The sequence below is a fragment of the Cupressus sempervirens genome, chromosome 2, assembly GCF_028749045.1.
Source record: "Cupressus sempervirens isolate cs-2001-9-10 chromosome 2, ASM2874904v1, whole genome shotgun sequence".
NCBI lineage: Eukaryota > Viridiplantae > Streptophyta > Pinopsida > Cupressales > Cupressaceae > Cupressus > Cupressus sempervirens.
The window spans coordinates 672,705,578-672,728,756 of record NC_143119.1 but is presented as its reverse complement, the minus strand read 5'-3'; the positions used below and the strand labels follow the sequence as shown (position 1 = coordinate 672,728,756).

At 36.5% G+C, this 23,179-nt stretch overlaps 1 pseudogene; it reads left to right on the top strand.

The window, feature by feature from the left end:
* The window catches only part of LOC149575147 (protein TOPLESS-RELATED PROTEIN 2-like), a 38,902-nt pseudogene that overhangs the window by 4,565 nt on the left and 11,158 nt on the right, over positions 1-23,179 (top strand).

Genomic DNA, 23,179 nt, shown 5'->3' with positions numbered 1-23,179 from the left:
AAAGATTTTAGTTCACATGATATGTGCATGAAATTAAAATAATAGAAATTAATTAAAACATAAAACATGTGAATTCAATAAAGATATTTAATTGCATGGAATCAAATTTTATAAATTAATTAAAAATAGAAGTCAAGTGGAAAATTAAATAAAGTTATTTAATAATCCACTTAACATGCATGAAAAGATAAAAGAAAGATTAATAAAAGCTAAATTTGGAGTTGAGTCTTGTTAGCACGGAGTTATTTTGGGTGAACGTATAGTTGGTTCCTCGATTTAAGGAGAGAGAACTCCTTATTATTACTTGAGGGTTCATTTTCGAAAAAGGGGGATTGTTTTGAACACAAATTTTGGGAACAAATTTTGGAGACACAAATTTTAGACACGAATTTTGGGAGAGGAATTTTGAAGAGACAAATTTTGGATGCAAAATTTTGAAGCAAATTTCAGAAGGAGAATTCTAGGAGAATTTTCAGAGAAAGGTTCTTGAAGAGGAGCGAATTCTCTCATAGTTTTCAAGGATTGTGTATTAGCATCAGGCTCAGGTAGGGTCTTGTGCTTTGACCACTGATTAATTATGCAATTATCTTTTCCTGTCTTTCTTTGTGATTGTTAAAAAAAGAATTCCTGGGTATTTTTGAATGAATCATTCGCTCTCTTGTTATGAACCCTATGATATTATGTCGTACTTCATCTATATATAAGAATTGGAAAAATAAATCAATTTGAAACTTCGATCGTAGGAAAGATGAAATTTTACTTAAAACAGGGAAGGTTTGAGTTCTAGGAAAAGAAAATTTTAATTTAGAAATTCGATTGGTTAGTCAAATTTCTCCTATCAAACTATGGTTGCAAACATTTATAAAAACTTTAAATTAAAATATACTTATATTTAAAAGGGGTAATGTTGAAGTTTAATTATATTAATTTATTATAAATTTAAATAAATAAAAATATTAATAATACGTACTTTATTACTTTTGGAAGGGAATGACTTAAAAGGTTTTTAATTAAAAATGGAAATAATAATAAACTGTGACTTTAGGGAATGCACCAAAAATTAATGCAATAGAAATCAAAATTGTATTCCTCATTTGCCAGTGTATATACAGATCTAAAAATGTCTTACCACCAAAGTTGAGTCTTATACGTCAAGTAATATGCCATTATACTATATCTTCAACAATCCAAAAGTAGATTCCCATGAGGAAGCACCTATTGTTTTGTACAGGTTACAAGAATGATATATACCAATTCTGGTGTTGTTCTTTTAGCATTGGCATCAAATGCACTCCATAAACTATGGAAATGGCCACAGAATGAGCAGAATCCATCTAGAAAGGTGATGCTCTTAATTTGGAAAGAATTTATGTGTGCTTCTTAGAAAATTGTCTTTTAAGTGACTAAGACAGTGATCTTCTCTACAGTTTACTGCCAATCTTCAACCGCAAATGTGGTAGCCAGCTAGTGGAATTGTGATGACTAATGATATCGGTGCTACGAATCTAGAAGAAGTTGATGCTTGCATAGCTTTTTCTAAGAATGAATCCTATGTAATGTCTGCCTCTGATGGAAAGGTCTTCTTGTTTAATATGATGACATTCAAGGTGCATCTTTTGAAAATATGTTCCTCTTCAACATGACTGTTGAGATGGTCAATTTAGAAGTTATATTCTCACTTGGGTTCCTTATCAAGTTTTTTGTTTCCTTTTTTCAACCAAAGTTTTGAGAAAATATTGTGTGGCATGCTTGCTAATGAGTTTTTATAGCAGGTTATAACTACCTTCATGGCACCTCCTCCTGTAACTACTTTTCTAGCTTTTCATCCTTAGGATAATAACATCATTGCAATTGGGATGGAAGATTCAACAATCTAGATATATTATGTCCAAGTAGATGAGGTGTGATCAATGAGTCTTTTTCTTGCTCACTCATTTAGTGCATCATTAAAAATGGCGAATTCTAACTTGTGTCTTTTCAAAACTTGTTTAAACTAACTAGGTAAAAATGAAGCTTAAAGGCCACCAAAAGAAAATTACAGGCTTGGCACTTTCACACACTTTGAATGTATTGGTATCTTCTGGGGCCGATGCCTAGGTTTGTCTTCTTTTTGTATATCCATTGCCATCTCATTTTGTACATTCACATGTTTATAGATTCAAATTAGTAAATGTTTGGCCAATGTTCTAGCAGCTCTATTTTTGGAGCATTGGTAGATGGGAGAAGTGAAAGTGAATTTTTTTACAAGTGCAGACAGGAAGATCATCACCATCGGTTGGGGGTACAAGAGTACAGTTCCATAATGATCAAGTTCACTTGTTGGTTGTTCACGAGAGCCAGCTTGCTATTTATGATGCTTCTAAGTTTGACCATTTGCATTATGTAAGTCTTTGTTAGCAATTTAGAATTCAAATTTAGTAAGTGATAATGATATAAGCTACCTTCTCTATATGAGTGTAAACTGATATCACATTTGTTTATACTGCAGTGGACACCTCATGATTCTCTATCTGTTCCCATTTCAAGCGTGGTATATTCATGCGATAGCCTTCTCATAGTTGCAGGCTACTGTGATGGTGTTGTTGGAGTATTTAATGTAGAGAGCTTGAGGCCATGTTATCGTATTCCACCTTCTACATATTTAGCTTCAGGCATGAATAGGTAAGTTGGCCTAGGGAGGCAAAAGTTATGTTATGTATGGATAAATGGATCCCTAAGTATTTTATGATTTAACTCAAAATGTATCCTTTGATTATTCATATAGTGTCTATCCTCTAGTAATTGCATCACATCTATCTCACTCAAATCAGTTCGCTCTTGGAATGATTGACAAAGGATTTTATGTCATTGAGCCTTCAGAATTAGAAGGAAAGTGGGGTGTGGGACCTCCTCCAGATAATGGTACCATTGGATCAAATCCAACATTAAGCAATCAAGGTTCAGAACCAGCTCCAAAGTAGTTAATCATATTAGAACATGGAAAATGGTTCCTTATATTACCTTTTTATGTTTATCACTTACCTATCTGCAACTCCGTAATTGATATTGACAGTCTCTTGCCCTCACCGTGCTCCTTTCAATATATCAGTCTTGTAACCTGTATATATATGTTCAAGAGCATGGTGCTTCTTTGTGCATAAGTTTGAGCTTTTAGAGAAAATCATTCACTTATGAACATTCCATCAAAGATGATGTATACTGAGGATATGGCTTTTCTAGCTATTAAGTGGAAGTTTCACATTTTTTGAAAATTCAAATAACTTTACTTTTATTGATGCAGCTGAACTATTGAGTGCCTTTTGTGTTCTTGACAAATGGTAAGCTTTCAAATTTTGTGAAGCCATTACAGATGCAAATGAACTACAATTAGTGAGGTGTCAATTTTAAGGTAATTTTTGTTTCTATAGTACAATTCAATTGCTAGAAATATTTCATCTAGAGGTGTCAATTGATAGATTGTTAACTTTTCATGTCATTTTCTACTTTGGTTGGGCAGTTCTCCTTGCATTTGTAAATCTTTCTGCAGTCTTTAGCCTAATGACAATTTGGTATTACATCCAGGGCGATAACATAGTTGAGTTAAAACTTTGCATTAAAGAAAACATCAAGGGATAATATTTGGATTGTGGATATTTGTAAATTATGTTGATTTTAGACATAGTTAGATCCTAAGTAGCTTCCCTGTACAATTTGAAGAACTATCATACTATTTTGTTTTGTTTTGTTATGAGAGTGACAAATTAAAACACTATCAATTTTTGGTAAGTTTGTTGGAGAAAAGACACAAGAAATTGTGATTCCAAGCAAAACATCTTATCATATTTGAGTTTTGGACTATGATATTATGGACTATGCATAACACTTCTGGTACAGAAGTCTTTAATGCCATGAAACATTTTCATTCATGAATGAGGCCAAGGTTGAAAAAATTGAGACTAGGCTAGCCAAGATCTTCCATGAATCTGCCTTGAGCTAATCCTTTAAAAATGCCACTTGAGCTTCTAGCTCCTTAGCAGTCTTTGTTATCCAGATGTATGGCATTGTTTTTCTTTGATTCTATCCACAAAGTTACTATATTCCAAACTTAGTGGTAGGAAAGAGCTAATAGGCTCAGTGATTGATTGCATTTTAATATTATGTCCTGGATGCTCTTGCCAAGGAAATGATCAACAAGCAGCAAAATAAGGGGTTATAGTTATATATGCACTCTTATGATGATGTGATTGGGATTGTAAGTTTTTTTATCACATTTATTGTCATGTCCCCTTTTCAAATAATTAAAAAAGAAAATCTTTGCTAAGGCAGGCAGGCCCAAGAAAGTGAAGTTTCGAAAAAAGGGGGTTAATCTTTGGAAACTGTTGGACTAATAAATGAAAATTATTATTAAAATAAGTTTCATTAACCTCTCTTGGACGTGAGTTATAGTTATGCCCTCTTTTAAGGGGTTTGGAGGCATTTTGGGCTCATTCCAGAACTTGATTTTTGCTCATTCTTTGTTATTCTTCAGAGGCTGCCAAACCTGTGGAGAAGGAGACCCAAGAACGGGAGTTTGTAGGTTTCCAGGGAGACCCAAGAACGGGAGTTTGCAGGTTTCCAGGAAGGCTAAGGATGGGAGTTTGAAGCCATTCCATGTGCATGCTCATACAGAGTTTGCCTTTGTGCTGAACAATGTAGATTTGTGGATTTTTGGGTGTGATTTTTTTGCATGAGTTTGGTGTTTTCAGTTGAGCATTTCATATCAGTTTTGGTTGCTGCTGTATTTCAGACTTTAAGCTGTTAAAATAGAGCTGAATATATGTATTGGGATGTGATTAAACTTCTGAGATAGTTTATTAGTGTTTTTGTGGTGTCTCCGGGCATTTTTGTGTTAATTTCGGGAGCTCGATGAGCATAGTTTTTGTCCTACATTTGTGAGCTGTTTTGTAAAGGATATATAGATCTGGAAATGACATTTTATAGGCTGTTATGCTGCTCAAATTTCTGTAAAAATGTCTACTTTCAGATTTATTAATAACAGGTGAAGCTGTGAAGCTTTTTGGCACTATTTTCGACATACCCGATTTGGGGTTTCTTAAGAAATTTGGTGGATCTTTGTGATATCAGTTGTTTGATCTTAAAGATCTGATTAAAGGTTGGAAATATCATAAAAAATCAGAAAAGGGACATTTCAGTGGTATCAGATCCATGATCTTGCCAGCCTGAGGGTTTGTAGAAGTTTGCAGGTCAGTTTTGACAACTACCCAGATCTTGCATGTCAGTTTTGACAAGTACCCAGATTTTGCATGTCATAATTTATGGTTGCATGTTTCTTCTAATCAGATGCATGTTAAAATTTATGGTTACATTCTAATTCTAATCATTTTCATGTTAGTTCTTGGTGAATTTGGTGGTTGTAGAAGTTTGCATTTCAGTTTTGACAAGTACCCAGATCTTGCATGTCAGTTTTGACAACTACCCAGATCTTGCATGTCATAATTTGGTGGTTGCATGTTGCTTCTAATCAGTTGCATGTCCAAATATATGGTTTCATGCTACTTCTAATCATTTGCATGTTAGTTCTTGGTGAATTTGGTGGTTGTAGAAGTTTGCATGTCAGTTTTGACAACTACCCAGATCTTGCATGTCAGTTTTGACAACTACTCAGATCTTGCATGTCATAATTTGGTGGTTGCATGTTGCTTCTAATCAGTTGCATGTCCAAATCTATGGTTGCATGCTACTTCTAATAATTTGCATGTTAGTTCTTGGTGCTTGAAGAAGTTATATCCTATTGGGGTTACACTCTACTTTATCCAGAATGGACAGGAATAGTACAGAGTCTCAGAGGGAACGATCTTGGACAATTGATAGCCAGAGTCAAAATAGTAGAAAGGATGGTTATTTAGACATTCGAGATAAACTTATGAAAATAAGCCATGACATGTCTAAATAGTTGGTTGAGCACCACCATATAAATGACATGTTATCTGACCCAGCTAAGGTGGATAAGTTGACTGGATTTCTATTTGGTAGATTTTCTCACAGGACAGATGACACAATTCCCAAGAACTTGCATGAGGAGTTTGAGAAACTAGCTGATAGCCAGGTAGAGGTCTCAGATTCTACTCTGCCACAGGAGGTGGTGGGAAAGGATATCACACAGATTGATAGTAACAGTCAATTTGATACTCAAATTGAGACAATTGTTTACAGGTCGTCAAAGGGTGATGCCACAGGTATTCAAGATGGTATAGTTACAACAGGCAGTGACTACAGTGTAGTGGGTTCAGATGATGATTATGAGGATGTTGTTGTGCAAGATGGTGAGATACCTGGTAGAGATGAGCAGACATTGAGCATTCATGAATTTGCTAAGAAAGAGTAGCAGGCACAGTTAGATGCTTCATCACATGAGGTTGAGGCTGGTAGTACTTCACATGATTTGTCCAGCCAGCTGAAGGTGAACCAAGATAGTATTGTGACTTCATTATCTCATCATGACAGGTATGTGGAGTTAGTTGGTGTTGGTCATATTACTCAGGTGAGGAGTTTTCTTGAGTTACCAGTTGATTCTAGTTTACGGATATGGACTCGAGATTGTTATATTGGCATTTGGGATTGAGTTGACTGGAGATCTTTAACACTTTTTGGTAGCAGTGTTTGTTTGGGTGCTATCATGGATTTGATTAGCAGATTACATGGTGTTGTCTTTTCTTGTGCCAGTATCTTGTTTGATGTTGGTATTAGTTTTTATACACCAATGTTGGGCTTTGTTCATATATCCAGTTGACCATACTTGCTGGAATGTGTTGATGATATTTCATATTTGGCAGTGTGTATAGATGAGTCCCAGGATCATATTGGCATTGATGACATCCAGGAGGATGCAGTGGGTAGTTTTGAAGACTTAGTTTCCTTGGGTACAGAGGAGTTGGACAGCAATGCTAATGTTTTTGATACTCCGTATGTTGATATGAGCTTTAGATTTGATTCACAAGATATGGATGGTAATACTCTAGAGACTAGTAACTTTGAGGACACTCCTTCAGACAGTGCATCAGAGGAGGTTTGTAGGAGACAGTCAAGCCAGTGCCATCATGTGTCTAATCAGTTGAGAGTTAGTGACCAAGACATTGCTATCACTTGCCAACATTTCAATGCTGCTCGTCAGTTGTTAGCAGTTTATGGATGGGGTTCTCCTACTAGTGATGAGCAAGGAGGAAGTTATCTTTCCTTGATAGAGATCCACTCTTTATGGGAGGCTATTAGGATTTTGAGACAAAATTATATGCAGTTGGTAGTCGACGGAGATGATCTTATGGAGTGGGGCAGTACAGCATATGATGCATTGTTGGCCAAGGAAGATGAGGTGAGTGAGCTTACTGAGTAGCTTGAGGTGACTTCTGAGATTCTTGAGAGTACACAGTTGGCTCTCAAGGAGTCACAGTTTCATTTGGCTAAGGTGACCATGGAGTTAGAGCAACTACAGTCTTTACCTAATTCTATACAGTCACAAGCTGTGGTGTTTGGTGATCCGAGGATGTCCATGGCCGAGATTGTTAGAGAAAGTGGAGATGGGGATGCATCCATCCTTGATACTAACATTGGCATATCAGGTTCATTCCCACTAGAGTCAGGATCAATTGAGTTGGGTGTTGTAGCAAATTTTTGTGGTGTGCCTGACATGGTGGTGACCTCTAGTACTAATGGCACGAAGACTAGAGATGTTGTATCAAAGACCATGTGTGACGTTGGTGAGCTGATAGTTGGCATGGTTCCTACTAGTAATACTACTCCCTTCGCAATGTCTTCAAAGGTAGTAGTCAGTTCCAACTTGGTTAATGATCGATTGCAGTTAGTTACATCTGGATTGCAGTCTGAGCCACTGACTGAGATTGGTGCATTCTATTGGCATTACACTGTGAGGTATGCTCATCTATCTACCTTTGATGACCATGTTGATGAGATGATGATACTGAGATGTACTTTGGTTCCTAGTGCTTATCATCAGTTATGGGATAGTTTGATGCCTCGGGATGAGAGTTGTGATGGGCATGACATGGTGATAGGTCCTACAATTGACAAGTTGATAATACATGACTTAGAGCAGGAGTTTTGGAGTGATGCTTTAGCAGGTGTTGTTATTGATTCTACTCCTTTGGCTATGACATCTCTTGACTTAGCTGGTGATCGGTCACAGTGGGTTGTATCACTTCTTCATGGTGAGCTGTTGACTGAGGTTGGTTTTTTTTATGAACATTATATTGCAGGGTATGTACATCAGTTAGCATTTGATCCTTGTGCTGAGGAGTTGATGGTAGACAAATTTGGTTTGGATTCCATTTCTTACTCTTTATCTTGTAATGTCTTTTCACCATCAGCAGTGTATGGGAGTTATGGTTATGAGATAGTGGCCGATGATTTGCAGAGTTGTGTTGACTGTAGGAGTTGTACAGTGTGTGGATTCTCCATACTTGGTACAGTTTCATTCGAGAGGGTTCACCATTGTTGCAGAGTTGGATTGTACATTCCATATAGGCCAGTGGGATGCGTTGATGGTATTCACTGTGTTGGTAGTTTGATTTGTCCACTTTACTTGGGTTATGATGTTCTAAGAGTTTGTGCCTCATGGGTTTTTGATTGTGGTAGTGGTGATTTCAGAGTTTGGTTGAGCTATAATTGTCAATTTGATTATGGATTCCTCTTGGTCATATTGCAGAGGATATTGCAGGAGCCTGTGTTAATTGGTAGTAGTATAGTTCATGACTACATTTGGGATCCAGGTGGATTGATTGGTTTATTGTTCAGCCATTGCTTGAGGACAAGAAATGATTGGGAGGGGAGGACTTGTCATGTCCCCTTTTCAAATAATTAAAAAAGAAAATCTTTGCTAAGGTAGGCAGGCCCAAGAAAGTGAAGTTTCGGAAAAAGGGGGTTAATCTTTGGAAACCGTTGGACTAATAAATGAAAATTATTATTAAAATAAGTTTCATTAACCTCTTTTGGACGTGAGTTACAGTTATGCCCTCTTTTAAGGGGTTTGGAGGCATTTTGGGCTCATTCCAGAACTTGATTTTTGCTCATTCTTTGTTATTCTTCAGAGGCTGCCAAACCTGTGGAGAAGGAGACCCAAGAACGGGAGTTTGTAGGTTTCTAGGGAGACCCAAGAATGGGAGTTTGCAGGTTTCCAGGAAGGCTAAGGATGGGAGTTTGAAGCCATTCCATGTGCATGCTCATACAGAGTTTGCCTTTGTGCTGAACAGTGTAGATTTGTGGATTTTTGGGTGTGGTTTTTTGCATGAGTTTGGTGTTTTCAGTTGAGCATTTCATATCAGTTTTGGTTGCTGCTGTATTTCAGACTTTAAGCTGTTAAAATAGAGCTGAATATATGTATTGGGACGTGATTAAACTTCTGAGATAGTTTATTAGTGTTTTTGTGGTGTTTCCGAGCATTTTTGTGTTAATTTCGGGAGCCCGATGAGCATAGTTTTTGTCCTACATTTGTGAGCTATTTTGTAAAGGCTATATAGATCTGGAAATGACATTTTATAGGCTGTTATGCTGCTCAAATTTCTATAAAAATTTCTACTTTTAGATTTATTAATAACAGGTGAAGCTGTGAAGCTTTTTGGCACTGTTTTTGACATACCCGATTTGGGGTTTCTTAAGAAATTTGGTGGATCTTTGTGATATCAGTTGTTTGATCTTAAAGATCTGATTAAAGGTTGGAAATATCATACAAAATCAGAAAAGGGACATTTCATTTATCTATTTGAAAAATAGAGATTAGTTAGTGTTATTGGCTTTCATTCCTAATAAATAATTGTTTCCTGATTTTATTTTTCCCTATAGTCTTCACAAGCAATGGTGTCTCAAGAACCAAAATTTAGACGGGCTATGCCAATTATTGCAAAGGCTTTGCTCTCATAGGAGCCTTCTAAACTGCACAAAATTTGATTCTAAAGCATAATTTCTTGATGGAGACTCAAGATATCGTGCACATTTCTTCCTCCTTGCCATTATTTTGTATGAAACAAATCATGTGATGAACAAAACAATGGTGTGGAGGTAGAAATGTGCACGATACCTTGAGTCTCATGCATTGAGCAATTATGCTTTAGAATCAAATCTTGTGCAATTTAGAAGGCTCCTATGAGAGCAAAGCTTTTACAATAATTGGAACAACCTATCTAAATTTCTACCAAGGATTGGTCTCAATTTCAATGACCATGTCTTCCCTTTTTTGTCAAGTGTATGGTACCACCGTAGAAAATTAAGGGGTCTTGGTCACAATTTCGACGACGGTTAGTGGATTCTATCGTCCATGGTATGACACCACCATAGAAGATTGAAGGGATCTTGGTCACAATTTTTACGATGGTTGGTCATTTTTTTTGCCAAAGGTTTTGCTTCACCATCGAAAAAGTCAAGGGGTGTTCATCAAAATTTTGACCAGCGATGGATGCAAATGAGGAAATAAGAGTTTAGGCTGGACTAAGGAAATCGACAAACCTCTCATCGGTAAGTCAACCTTTTTAAAGTCAAAATTTTGACGCATGATGACTGTGATGAAAATTTGACTAAAAAAGATTGACGATAGGTTTAGTCATCTATTCGACCAACTCTAGTCGAAATTGTGACATTTTCTCATCGAAATTTAGGGCTAAATTTACTAGTGAAGCGATCAAAATGCTAACTAGGTTAAAATAGTAAGTCGAATGCCAAAAAGAAATTTGTTACCATTTCTAGTTTCATCAGCTTTCATACCTCCCTCTTTGTTGATACATTGGCTATTGCTTCCTTTCTCCTTCCTTTCTACTATTTCTCCCTCTATATGTCTGATTTGTTTCTGTATGACTCCCTCTTTTATGTAGCTTACCACTTTGATCAATCTTACTCTTCCTCTTAGCTACTATTTCTCCCTTTACATATTTGATTTTATACATTTGATCAGTTTCTACTATTTCTCCCTCTTTGACAACAATGCCAAAGTCATACTATTTCAACATCTTGTCATGCAAGTGTAGCATTTGCAGGAACTCTAGTTTCTCCCTCTGTCACCTTGCTTGTGACTAATTTGGAACTTCAACACTTTAGTTACTTCAGGCAAAAACCTAAAGTAAGTATCCTCTACATCAATTTATAATATTTCAGTAATCAACTCATTTGATGCAGGGCAGTCTTGTTGTTACTCAAACAGCCTTGGATAGGGGTATCATCCCTAACTTACCTCTAAGATATTCAAATGCATCTTAAGGTAATAGTTTTGTGAAGATGTCAAAAATCTGTTCCTTTGAGTTGACATATTCCATCTTCACTTGTTTGTCTTCCACCAATTCTCTTACATAGTGATACTTAATTGCAATGTGCTTTGTTTTGGCATGCATCACAGGATTCTTTGATATGTTGATGGCACTTATGTTTTCACAATAGAGTATTATAGGTTCAATCATCTCTTCCTTCATACCTTGTAACATATGTTTGATCCACACAATATTGGTGCAGTTGATAGCAGTAGCAACATACTCAGCTTCAACTGTAGACTGTGAGGTACAACTTTGTTTTTTGCTAATCCAAGTGACTAATATTTTTCCTAAGTCTTGAGTGCTCCTCCACTGGTGTTTTTTCTATCATCAATATTACCTCCCCAATCTACATCATTGTTGGCTTTCAATTCAAACTTTTCAATCCTCTTATAGTATAATCCAAAGTCATCTATTCCTTTTAGATATCTCATTATTCTCTTTACTGCCATAAGATGATTTTCTCTTGAATTTGTAGAAAATCTTGCCACTATTCCAATAGATAATGCTATGTCTGCTCTACTATGCACAACATACTACAACTTTCTAATCATTGATTTATACATTGTCTGATTTACCTTAGCTGACTCGTCATTCTTAGATAGCTTACGTCTTGTTACCATTGGTGTACTAACTAGTTTTGAATCCTCTAAACCAAATGTTTTGAGTATCTCCTTGATGTACTTTGATTGAGTCACAAATATGCCATGATTCGGTTGATGTACTTGCAATCCAACAAAGAATTTGATTTCTCCAAATATTGACATCTCAAACTCATGTTTCATCTTATCAGCAAAATCTTTGCATAGTGCATCTTTTCCTCCAAATATTAAATCATCAACAAAGATTTCAGATATAGGTTACTATTGTCATCTATTCTCTCAAATCCTATCTTTACAAGATATTTGTGAAGTATCTCATACCATGCTCTAGGTGTTTGTTTCAAACCATAGAGTGCTTTATGCAATTTGCAAACCATATCCTTGTTGTTGTCATCAACAAATCCCTCTGGTTATCCTATGTAGACTTCCTCTTCTAGCATACCATTCAAAAAAGTAGACTTTACATCCATTTGGTAGACTTTAAAACCTTTGTAAGTAGCATATGCAAGTAGAGTTCTTAATCCTTCCATCCTTGCAATAGGGGCAAATGTTTCCCCATAGTCCAGTCCTTCTTCTTGTGCATAACATTTACAAACTAGTCTTCTCTTATTTCTTGTGATCTCACCATTCTCATCTAGCTTGTTCCTAAACACCCACTTGGTACCAATCACATTCTTATCAATAGGTATTGGAACTAAAGTACAGGTTTTGTTCTTCTCTATCTACTCAATTTCTTCTTCCATAGCTTTATACCAGTCATCATCTTGTAGTGCATCTTTCCTTGTTTTGGGTTCAATCTTGCTTAGTAGACATGATTCATTTCTTAGTCTATTCCTTGTCATTGATTTGGCTTCCTTGCCACCAATGATTTGTTCAGCAGGGTGATGTCTTCTCACATACTTGGATAGCCTTAGTTCTGTCCCTATCTCCATGTTTCGTCTTTCAATTTCAGAGTCACTGTGCACATCTCTTTTAGGTAGCTCAGCATCTCTTTCATGTGTACTAATTTTAGAATCAGAATGTGCATTATCCTCATTTTACAACTTGGATTTTGAATGCTTCTCGGCATTCACTGATTGTGACTTGGCTCCTTCTTCAATAGGTATTCCTTCATAGAAGTATACAAAGGATCTATATTCTTCTGGTTTCTTGGATTCATCAACTTGAACTTCTGCATGCTCATCAAAATTTACATTTTCACTCTCCACAATTTTGTTAGTATTAGCATTTAAACACTTATATGCTTTACTTCTAATGGACTATCCAAGGAATATGCCTTCATCACTTTTTGAATCAAATTTGTCATTCTAGAATCTTTAAGAATATAACATCTACAACCAAACAGTTTGAAATGTTTCACATTGGGTGAGTGACCATACCAAAATTCAAAAGGTGTTGCATTTGTACCTTTCTTAATTTGTACTCAATTCATGGTATAGACAGTTGTACTTACAACTTCTCTCTAGTACTTTAGAGCAACGTTCTTCTCCATCATTAATGTTATGGCATAGTCAATCAATAATCTATTCCTTCTCTCTGAAATTCCATTTTATGGGGGAGTCCTTGGTGCTACTGTTTGTCTTTTAATTGCTTTATCATTGCAAAATGTCTCAAATTATTTTGATGTGAACTCTCCTCCTCTGTTTGATCTTAGGCACTTCATACTCTTTCATGTTTCCTTCTCAACCCTGGCCTAATACCACTTAAAATTTTGAAATGCATTAGATTTTTGTTTTAAGAACATGACAATCATCATCCTAGAGTAGTCATCCACAAACATCATTATATATTTGTCTCTTTTGTAGCTTTGCACTTCTATTGGGCCACATAAATCTGTATGGACTAGCTCTAATACATCTTTGGAAGTGTAGGTTTTGCTTTTGAAGCTTGACTTGGTCATCTTTCCTAGCTGACATTGTGTGCACATTGTATTGTTAGGCTTCTTTAGTTTGGAAAAACCTCTAACTTTCTTCCATTCTTCTTTGGTTTCACTTCTTTAGTGTCTTTCAATAATAGTTTGTCCTTGAAAGAAGATTCAACATTCTTAGGTTTGTAGTTATCAAAATTGGATAACTCAAATGTAGTAAGTCTTCCCACTATCCCTTCAAGAGTTAGCTTGTTTCCTGGTATGCATCTTAACTCTTGGATGGTCGATACTCTAATAGCATAGATGGGAAGCAAGGTTCTTAAGAATTTTCTATTAACAATATCATCATCTAAATGACCACCCAAACTTCTTATTGGACTTGCTACTTCCTTTATTCTAGAGGCATACTGAACAACATTCTCACCTTCTTCCATTCTCATGTCATCAAACTTTCCTCTAAGGATTTATCTCTTTTCCCTTTGTACATTATGATCTCCTCCATCAATATCTGTCAATGCTTTCCACATCTTGAATGTAGAGTCACATCCCTGTATGTCATTAAATTCAACATAGTTGAGGGCAGAGGCAATCTCCAGGATTGCTTGATTGTGCCCCTTCTTTTTATTCAAATCTTCTGCAGTAGGGGCTCCAACTGGATCAACATGTTCCACTTCAATTGAAGCTTGTGCATGATCACCTATTGATCCAAGATGCAGCTTCATTAAACTTTTCCATGCAACAAAGTTATCTTTATTAAGCTTGGGAACTTCTCTCCTAGACATCTTGATCTTCTCTACTTCTAGTACCTTTAAACCAAATAAGCAGATGACTCTGATACCAATTGTTAAAAATGCTTTAGAATAACTGGGGGGGGGGGGGGTGAATCAGTTATTCAAGGTCTAGATGTCCTGATAAAAAAATTTCACTAATAATAGTGAGCCCATCCAAACTAACCATGCATCCAAGCTACTTAGTTATTTTAGCAAGTTACTGAAAAATCAACATACAAGAATGAAACATGAAAGATCAACACATAACATAGTGATTTACATGGAAACCCAATTTGGAAAAAAACCATCAGCAACATGCTACTCCTTTCTCACTCTTCTGAAGTGATGTCCTATGAAAGGCCTGCCTTGTTAAAGGCTACAAAACACACTGTTAAATGTGACCTTGTTAAAGGATTTCAACCACCTTGTCAGAAGTTGGCCTAGTTAGAGGACTTTAGAACATTCACTTGGAATTTCACCCTGTTAAAATATTTATAAATGGCTATTAAACCAACCTAAGTCCATAGGATTTCACCCTAACTGATACAATTGCTAGAGAGTAACAATAAGGGCTTTTGATCTGATACAACTCACAACTTAACTTGTAGATTTTAGATCTCAATTTAGCTCACAAATTTTCTTGGCTTTCAATCTCTACAACTCTGACAACTTGTCCTCCTTTCAAGCTTCGTCTCCTTGAGTCTCCATGCTCATTATGCCAATGCAATCACCTCTATGGTCACCTATAAAATTAGAGTCTCTGTACTCTGTTCCTCCCCTCGATATCTTCTCCTTAACACTGCATACCATCTCCAACCAACCACTTGGCAACTCTTGCTTCTTTACTTGTAACTCCTTAAATATAAGTCTGGAATACTTTTCCCAATCTTAGTCTTCTTGCTCTTCTTTTTAGTTTGAATGGATTAGGAAAGATTCAATGAATCTTCCCCTTATCTTGTTCCTTCTAGAAACATCATGAAGAATTCTCCTAAATTCACCCAAAAATGGCTTACCTAAAATTCTGTACCACCAGCTCATCATCCTTTTCTTCCATCTGGTTCACAAACTTCAAGGTAATAAACTTGTTGGCTCAGATCTGGAAAATCTTTGACTTTTCAAATAATGTAGTAGCTTGACACTATTGAATTTATGATGCTCAACACATACTATGTTACTCGACACCTACTATGTTTTACTGATGCTCAACACCTTCTGTAGATTCACTCGGCATCAACTAAGTTTTCTGATGCTCGACACTCAAATTTTCTTGACTCCTTCTGTTTCACTTGACACACACTAGATTTTTCATTTTCTCAACACTTACTAAAAATTTTCTCAACACTCACTGATAAATTTAGTCAAGCTTTGCAGATAGTTTTGTTAGAACTTATCCTTTTAGAGTTTCTAAGTGTGACCAACCTCCGTATCTTCAAGTGTATTTTCAATACATCATTTTACCAATGTCTTAATTGATCCTTGTACTTCATTACAAAACCATAACTCCACCTTTATCTTAGGTGCTTTTGTTACATCTTATTGATTAAATTCTTTTTATCAATCAACTAAGTGACAGTACTTGGATCTTATAAGCAATTGTCATTCCAGCAAATAGTAGGTTTGACATCAATGACAAAACAATGATTAAAAAAATTATTTATCAATAATCTCCCTTCTTCTCAATAATCTTCCTCTTTGATAATGATCTTTTCAATCAAATTTCAATAGCTAGTTGATGTCGAGCTACCAACCTAGTTAGTTGATGTTGAGTCTATAGTAGCTGCCGAGTGATGGTAATATTAATGGATGCGAGATGATTCTGAAATCAAGTTGACATCAAGTCTATAGTTGTACAAGCACTAAGCATTGAATGCAAGGGTTTTGAAGGGTATATGGTCATTTTTCACTCATTCTTCATCATTTTGAATTTGAGCAAGAGAAAATAGAGCAAAAGGCAACTCAAAAACTTGTTTGAAGTGTTTGTAAAGATTTTAGCGATGATCTCACACCAGCATACAAATTCTATAAGGTATTTATCACAAGTTGAGCTACACATTTTTACTTTTCACAAACCCTAGTTTGAGAGAATGACATCTAGCTCAAAAAATGTAGAAGGGAAAGAGGTTTTGAATGTTCAACTTGTTAGCAACGAAGTGAAACAACCCATATTCAAGGCCATCCCTGACATAGCATATAAACAAGATCCCTCTAGCACACTTTCAATGATCCCGTTGAATGTTATTATGGTACAAGATGTTAGGAAATGTTGCAATTATAAAATTGGTAATATGAGGGACCTAGAAATTAGAGAAGCTTATGATAGATTATGTGATAATGGTGTTCTGAAAGAAGAATATAAAATAGTTGAGAGAAAGGGTTTGACATGTGTCCTAGATTTTCCTAGTGTTTTCAAGACTGAATGGATTAGAATTGTGTTAATTTGAATACATAATGGATCCTTATGGCTTTAAGGTGGATTGATTAAGATATCAAAGAGGATAATTCATAGGGTTACTAGCTACCCAACCCTAGATCAGCCCAAGACTCTAAGGGGTGACTCCAAGGAAGTGATAGAGAAAAATATGGAGGCAAAATGGAACAAAAGAGGCATGATAATTGATACTATCACTTATCCACTACTGGACTTTTCTATAAGGGTAATCTCACATAAATTCTATCAATCTAGCAGATTGAATAGTGTACCCTGTATTGCAATAGATGTTGGTTATAATATTGTAAAGAAAGATCATACATATGATCTGGTAGAACTTTAGCTACAACAACTAATGGAGAACCTTGGAGCTATAAGGAAAACCAAAAGTGCACAATGCAAGTTTGGTGCAATACTTGTCTACATATTCTTTTATGTGTAGAATACATTTCCCTCTTTTGGTACAATTGGATGGAAGACCAATAGGTCAATTATAGTACAGATCAATGAGTATATTGAATAGATGGGAGAAAATTTTGAGACATTGATGACTAGCTACTTTGAGGATTTTAAGAAGTTAATGAAGCAAAGAATGAGGATACCTATTTCATTGGTTGAGTAACATTACAATGATATATGCTTTCTTGTTGATGCTGACTACACATATGTGCAAGCTGCCACACCAAGGGTCAGATGGTTAAGACCACTTGGGTATGAGATTAATGTTGATGAAGCATCAACAACAATCACAACACTCTTAGTCAAGGAAATTGACAAGACTGCTAAAATCTTTGGGAATTATGATTTGATGAAATCAAAGATTAAAATGGAATTGAAAAATGTTTCCACACTTAAGAAGAAAGATAAGTTGGTAAAGAAGCTAAAGGCTAAATTTGGTGAAGGTGCAAGTGAGGAAGAAAAGGAAGAAGATGAAGAGGATGAAGAAGAAGAGAAAGAACAAACACAAGGACATATTACATTGACCCAAGGCACGGGAGAGGACAAGGAAGAAGAAGAAATAGAAGGTTTCAAGGAAGAAGAAGCTGAGGAAGCACTCACACAAGCCAAGCCAAAGAAGAGAAAGGCTAAGGCACAACCTATGGCTAAGGCAAAGAAAGTTTTCAAACCTAGCCCAGGCAAGCCTATTTCTCCTACCACTAGACCAAGCACACATGCAAACACACAAAAGGCCAAGGAGAAGACTAAGGCTATAGATCAAGGAGGCCAAGTGCAGAAGAAGCAAAGAAGACAATATATTGCACAACCGAATTTAGATGAAGAAAAGACTAAATCAGATGATTTAAGTTAATTTAAAGTGGTAAGTCACAAACCACTTTCTGATATTGAAAATTTGTGTGAAAATGTCAGGAATAATGCAGATTTGTTTGGATTTAAGCATATTGATTTTGAGAAACTTGAGAAAGAAGAATAGAAGTTAGTAGAAGCCCTATATGCAATGATGTCCAAATTTAAGACTACAACATTAGAATTTGCTAACTTAGTACTCAAGAAATTATATGATTTAGTTGAGAAAAAGTGGCATTATTGTTTAAATTTGCAAAAAAAAAAAGAAGGGAAACTACTCTGGCCCAAGTAATGCCAGAACTAACAAAAGGATAGATTGCTAAGGCTACTAAGAAATATGGAGTTAGGTTTACACCTAAGTATAGAGCCTTCAACATACTTCAAAACAATATTGAAGATGTGCTCAAGAAATCTACCCAAATATGGAAACTTATATATGGGTTGACCACTGTAAAACAAGAAGCTGACCCTTTTGAGGGTAAATATGATGATAAAGATGAAGATGACAAAGAAGATGATGACAAATAAGAAGATGATAAGAAAGATGATACAATGGGGGAGGAAACTGGAAAAAAAAAAAAAAAACTAATGACAAGGCAACAATTGAACAACAACAAGATGAACAGAGTGTGCAGGACACACAAGTGTCGAGTGTCAGTCCCCCACATGACACAGTCAATTCAACTAAAACTATTATTGTCAACGATGTTCCTAATGCTTCGGCTCAGAACATCAATCCACTGATTGTAGATGAATTGAAGAAAATATTGGACCAATCTACACTACAAGCAAAGTTATGTGAAAATCCAATCTTGGTTAGTGTAGATGAGCTCCAAAAGGTAGTAACTGATATCACAAGGGACAAGGTGAATCCACAAGAACCACCTTCTACCATCCCTTCAGTTACTCAAGTGCAACCTTTGATTCAAACTATAGTAGATGCATCTACTAAGGTCGATACACTTGTGAAAGTTGTTACTCTTGAGAAGGAGCAGGTAGAAGAGAAAGACAAAGTAGGACAGATTGATTCCTCTATACTTGAAGCACAAGGACAAAGTGTTATTCAAGTCATTGTATTAGACAAGAGACAATCTGAAGAGATCGAGAAAACACCTAAGGTAAAGGAGCAAGAAGTCATCCAGGCATTGGTAAGTACTCTACCTATATCTGGCACTTCTCCTACAAAAATTCTTCAGAAGCCAAGCATGGAAGCTATACATTGTAAATCTCAGTACTAGGCTCAAGCTCTTCAAAAGTTAAAAAGGTAACTCACTATGGAGATATCACTCTTGATGAAGAGATTGTTATACCAAAGTTTTATTATGATACAATGACATTAGATCAAATAAGCATTTTGTAACAAGCTTTAGAAAAAAAAGCATCAAGAAATGCTTAGGAGAGAGCACAAGCAAAAGCAAGCACTTCAAGACATAAAAGACATCTTTTTAGATGCATTTAGTCTACCTACTCCTAAAGAGACCAAGCCACTACTAGAACAACTATCAGATATAGTGGAAAAGGTCAATAAAGAAGACATTGATACTAGTGCAAATCTCTTAGAGTGGTCTAAAAATAAATTCCAAAGCAAGGTCAATGAGAAGATATCTGGTGAGATAGCACTGACTCAAGTTGCATTGCCAATAAAGGTTGAGGATGTAAAGAAGGTACTTAAGAATATATTCTTATTGTACACCAAATTGTGTAACCCTACACTCTTCACCCAAGTGACCAGACATCATATTTTGAGCCTGAAGAGAAATCTCAACATATTAGGTGCAAGGTTATCTCAAAACCCAGCTCAGAGTAAGAAGCTTTTTAAGACATTACTTCAAACACAACGTCAATTAGTTGTATTAACAATAGAAGAGGCTAGTATAAGAGCCAAATTGACATGTATCTAGGCATCCCTCACCCCCCATATGGAGATACTACACAAGGAGCTAGGCTATGTAGAAACTTTGCTAAAGAAAGACCCCAATCTTTCTACTCTAGATGGCCTTGTACACCTTGCTATCGAGCTTTCCATCTAACTCAAGTCACTGGATGTTGCATGTGACAACTAGGATACAACTCTTAAAATTATAATGGAGGTCCATAATTCATTTTTGGACAAGCACACTATATGTGTACAGCCCATTTGACACGTGTCAAAAAGGGGGAGACAAATGAAAAGTGGGAGAATATCTTATGAGGGAGAATAAAGAAAGGGGGAGAAATAAAATGCAGAGATAGAAACAAATATCTAAGGGAGAGCATGAAAGAGTATAAGTGCATTGAAATCAAAGAGTATTAGTTGTAGAACAAGATTTTAGTATGCAAAGAACATTAAAAAATAAAGTAAACATTCACAAACCAAAACTAAATTCACATATATGTTTAGACAAAGAAAAGAAAACAAAAAGTGCAAACCTCACAAGAGAAAACACTCCATGCTTTCTTGATTCTGTAGATGTGTCCTTTTGATGTGGATGTATGCTCAAGATGCTCAAAAGCTGCTTCAATGGAGGTGGGTAATGGCAAATTGGTAGCTTTGTGAACTCTCAATTTGGCATTATAAGGGTAAGATTGATGGCTTTGGTTCTCAAAATAGCATGGTAACTTTAGCTCAAAGATTGTTGATGAATGGCTTGGGATGGGATTCAATTTATAGGCCAAGGGGTAGAGGGATGGAGGGCTTAGATGCAAGGATGGGGAGATGGTTAAGGAGGGCTAAGATGCACTCAAAGGGGAGCACATGGATTGTGCTTGTTTAGCACCAATGGGAAGGTGACACTTGTCACAAGGAGGATGAGTGTGAGAGGGTAGGGTAAAAGGTTGGTTAAAGGCATGATGAGTGGGGTTGAGTATGTAAGAGAGATGTAAGAGGAATGAGTGTGGAAGAGGGAAGAGTGTGGAAGATGGATGTAAGAGTCATGAATGGGCTTGTAAGAGTCTTTTATGGTTTGTAAGAGCACTCATGACTTGGTGGTTGGGATTTTTGAGGGGGGACTTTGGTTTGGTTTAGGAAAGTCTTAAACTTGTTTAGGGAATGTGACATCATTAAGGGGTGGACCAGGCTTGGGTTTAGGATTAGATTATGAATGTTAGAGATGTGAAAGTGGATGACATTAATGAGGGTGGGTGAGTTAGTGGCTAAGCTAGGTTAGTATGGGTGGATGGGGTGGATTAGGCTAAATGGAGGGTTAGGGATAAGTTAGGGGTTTTTGGATTTGAGTATTTTATTTATCAAATAGATTTATTTAATAAATGGGGATTTTTGAAATTATATAGAAGAATAGGATTTAATTGATAAATAATAAGTTATTTGATTTATCAATTAGGACTATAGATGATTAATTAAATTAATCAGCTAGGGATGGCAAAGGATTAATTAAATAAGGATTTAATTAATGATGCCTTTAGAGATAACTAAATAGGATTACTAAATCGGTGTAATCAAATTTAGGTGTCTACATTTTGCCCCTCTTTGACATGGTGTTGAGACAACACTATTTCAAAGAAGTTCGAGTGAAGACGACATGAGGAAGATGTTTTAGCAACGAGGTTGCCCCAGTCTCGGATAAGAAGAGGAGAGACTAGACTTAGATGATGCCCCCTCAAGAAGGTGGCATGGGGAGAAATTAGGCTCGACGACTTCTTGAAAAGCATAAGAAATTGAGATGAGTTGAGACACAGGTTGGCAAAGAGAAGGGGCTGAATTAGCTCAAACTCTTACTATGGGAGAATGATAAAGGGAAATCAGGGGCACAAAAGTAAAGCAAGCTTAAGACTTTCCAAGATTGGGGGGAGGGATGGAGGAGCGGAGTGCTATAAAAGGAATCCAGGATAGGGAGATGGATGATGGAATGATAAAGTTGATGCAACAGGATTTTCAAAGAGTTAGATTGGCGAAAGATGGGTTTCAGAGATCCCTAGGACTAGGATTGTGGATCTCGAAAGATGAGGCTTGGTGGATTGATTTGATTGGTGGATCCCTAAGACGAGGATTGCAGATCCCTAAAGCTAAGTGTGAGGAGTGATTCAAAGAGGTACTGATGCATAAGCTGGGATAGGTGCTGGATATGGATGGGGGATAATGGAGATGAAGGGAATCCATTGAAGCTTTTTGAGCGGGGGGATACTTCAAAGAGAAGTACCACCATGTAGTTGAGCACTAGATTTGCTATAGGACTATTGGTTAATTGCCAAGGTTACCAAGAATGTCAAGGCCTTTTCACCAACCATCTAGAGGATTGACGAACTGACTCAAAAAAAACACGCAATGATTGCCCCAGTATCACACATGAATCCCAGAGGAAGTAGTGTGGAAACGACCCTAGGTAACCCACAAGCAGAAAAAGAAAACAAGCGAAAGACATGATCAAGACCTTACGCTCTAATTGGCCCATTCACAACATACCACGATATGGAAGATCGTGGCAACCTTGAGGAGGGAACAAGGAGATTGCTTGGAAAAGATATTTCAAGACCCAAAAGGGAAGATCCCAAATCAAAAGAAAGCAAAAATCCAAAAGAGAACTGTTTGCCAATGAGATGGGTAGGATGAGGTACTAATGGACCAAGATCAGACATGAGGAAAGCTATATCCTGCAAGGACCTATCGGAGAGCACCTAAGCTTAGTGGATTTGGATGAGTGATGCGTCTAGCAAGCTGAACTAAGAAGGATAACACTTTGGTGATAGGAAATCTAGCTAAAGGATGCATTGGAATAGCTAACCAAGGTGTGCGATGTGTGCAAGATGTTGACCAAGGATGAACTAACATGAAAGCCAGATAGATACATTGGTACTAAGCTAAAGAGGATGTACAAGATGATGGACCAAGATATGTTACAAATCTACAAGTTTGTTCATGTTTTTTTTTTTGTGAGATGGAAATGTTTGTGAAGGATGGGATGTCTATAATAGTTGATAGGTGGATAGGT